Below are 2,793 nucleotides of genomic sequence, written 5' to 3'. Positions count from 1 at the left end.
CGCGCCGCAGTCAGCCAGCAACCGCGCGGCCCGCGACCGCCTTCTTCGCTGACTGCGACTGCGCGACTCCCGCGCCGACCGCGAAGTGAAGTGAAGTGAGAACTATCGTGACCGCATCAAAGTGACTACCGCAAACGTCCCGATACAAAACAGTGTACGTTCATACAGACGGGAGAAAAAAGACAAAACACAGTTTTTGTTCCATATTTTTTTTTGTCAAAATTTTCTCTTTCCAATCAAAAATCGGAGCAAATGAAGTGTTTTGGGGAATGTTTGTAATTGGCATTAATAAAGTGTCGTGCGTGTGCCGCGAAGCGTGGATTGTCTAAACAGTGGATACTCGCTCTGGACGCCAGTTTTATATTTATTTATTTATTTAACTACTATTATCTCTTTCCTTTTTGTAAATATTCGAGAGAATATTTTTTACTATCGATTACCTTTTATTCATGCCAATCACATGTTTTCCAATCTTTTTTCTTTCTTTCTTATTCTTGTAATTTGCTTCATTTTTGACTAACCGCATGCGGAGAGTTCCGATGGTGTGTAGATGTCAGATAAGATAGGTCGCATCGCCACGCCCCGCCACTGCGTCCGCGGGGATTTCATTGATATTGGAAAACTTCGTCTTTTCCGAACATCTCTATCGAATTTAGTTTTCGGTTGAAAACACGAAGGTCACTTGACAGGTTTTTTTTACAGTTTTAACGGCGCTCGCGCCGCCGCGACACACATTAAAGTTTATTTGCTTTTGTAATATATCACTAAATTCTACTAAAGAAAATTTATTTGGCATAGAAAACTCTTAAAGTGCGCTTTTCATTAAAATTATCGATTCAATCTCAACTTTTTAATTTATCTTATTTCAAACAATAAAAAATAAACAATTTATTTATTTCTGTAATTTTCTTTGGCCAAAAATTTACGTGTTTTTAACTAGCATTTATTTTAAATAACCTTTTTTCGCAACTTTTAAACAAACTCTTTAGGTATTTTATTATAAGTATGTTATAGCAGGTGAGTTGAATGAATTCCTAACATCAAAATCAGCTTATGTACATAGAGCAGTAGCGTAGTGAAGTAGCATAGTAATACTGTGACTGTTGTACTGTTAGCATCTCCTATGCCTATAGCGACTCTATCTCTTGTTTCTAGTCTGTACCCCGACCCACACTTCTCGGCCAGGTGTCGAAGCCGCGCTGTCGCGTGGCAGTGACAATCTCTGAACCCTCCAGTGTTCACAAACGGACATACACAGTGTATAATGTTAATTTGGATTTGACAAACACCGCACTGCTGCAACAAATCTTAATACAATTTTACAGGTAAGTACAAGTACTCCTTGTTTTTCCTTTTTATGTATTAGAGGTTTAACAATGTAGATTTGGTCTTCATTTTAATGGTTTTCATATGATAATTTAAATATTTGTTAGTCATTGCAATTTAAGACGCCTACACTAATTAAACTGAACAAATGCGTATACACTTAGGAGTAACTTAACTGTGATTGAGGTAAAGTTCAAGTTGTGATGATTTAAGTAGTTTTTAAAGGTCGTTGGACCTGAAAATAATCGACTTCATGCTAATTTACGTATCATAATCATACTGATATTACAAATGCGAAAGTTTAGATGGATGGTTGTTTATTAGAGTTTGTAGCCTAAACGGCTGAGCTGATTTCGATGAAATTTTGTTTAGATGTAGAGGACAGTTCGGAAGAACACATAGGCTACTTACTTTTGTGTTTTTTGATTCCACGCGGACTGAGTCGCGGACTAAAGCTAGTGTGTACATAAAAGTTGTCCAGTAATAACAATACATTAGTTGTATTCTAAATCTAGTTAACTCCAGTAGTAGTATTTTGTTCAACTGTCAGTATTCAGTCCACTCTTTGAGAAGGGAACCACGACTGAAATATAAAAATAGAGGATCTACGTGAGTGGGAAAAGAATAGAGAGATGGTCAATGAAATGATGAAAACTGCAGCTAAATGTCGTTTATATCAATTTATTGTTATACGAATGTGATGAGACATTGGTTGCTTAGCAACGTTATCTAAACATTTAACGATATCAATTAGGATTCATATTTCCTGCCGCCTACCAGGTTGCTTCACCGCGCGCCTGCGTTGTGACTCAGATGTCAAAACCTGCCACCACGGAGATAGGCGATGCCTCACGCGACCTTAACGTTTAGGATTGACAATGATTTGGACGACCCTGTGGATTTCTTAACAGCTAAAAGACTGATAATATTCAAAAGAAATATTGGTTAAAACAAATATTGCTTGGGAATTAGTCATATGTGGTTAAGAATTCGAAGTTTGTATTAGTATAGTTAGAATTTACTAGACTTTTAGTGTTGTTTTATAAAGCATGGCATCTTTTTAGTGGTTTTTTGTTTCTATAACTAAAACTTGAAACAATACGCGACGATATTAGAGTATTCTGTTAGAAAAATTATCGAACTTTGATCTTTATGCAAACCTTTTGCCTTTTACAAGATTTGACGCTAATCAGTATTAATGATGGAATAAATATTAATTTGCAAAATGAAATGACACCAATTCATAGAAAAATATACTAATGTAAAAGTTAATATCAAAGGTTCTGTAAAAAACCATGCTTTCAAACACTATGAAATTAAAATGAAGACTTCTCGATTATCTTTTGTTTCGATAAGGCAATAAAAGCATCCGTTACAACTTCTATTTTGTTACTAGTAAATAATTTGAATAACAAGAGAATGATTGGATCGCAAACATGTTTTAAAGTGATTGTAAAATATGAATAG

General features: G+C 35.5%; 1 long non-coding RNA gene across 1 annotated transcript in view; it reads left to right on the top strand.

Annotated features, from left to right (window-relative positions):
• Nucleotides 1-6: 6 nt before the first annotated feature.
• Nucleotides 7-2,793, top strand: part of LOC106111196 — a 25,481-nt gene continuing 22,694 nt past the window's right edge. The window contains exons 1-2 of the long non-coding RNA XR_001226147.1: nucleotides 7-154; nucleotides 1,156-1,325. This is a non-coding gene — a long non-coding RNA (uncharacterized LOC106111196). The remainder of the gene's footprint in view (nucleotides 155-1,155; nucleotides 1,326-2,793) is intronic.

The sequence above is a fragment of the Papilio polytes genome, unplaced genomic scaffold (assembly GCF_000836215.1).
Source record: "Papilio polytes unplaced genomic scaffold, Ppol_1.0 DF824180.1, whole genome shotgun sequence".
In the NCBI taxonomy this organism is placed as follows: Eukaryota; Metazoa; Arthropoda; class Insecta; order Lepidoptera; family Papilionidae; genus Papilio; species Papilio polytes.
The sequence above is the reverse complement of the archived record's forward strand: the minus strand, read 5'-3'. Positions and strand labels throughout refer to the sequence as shown.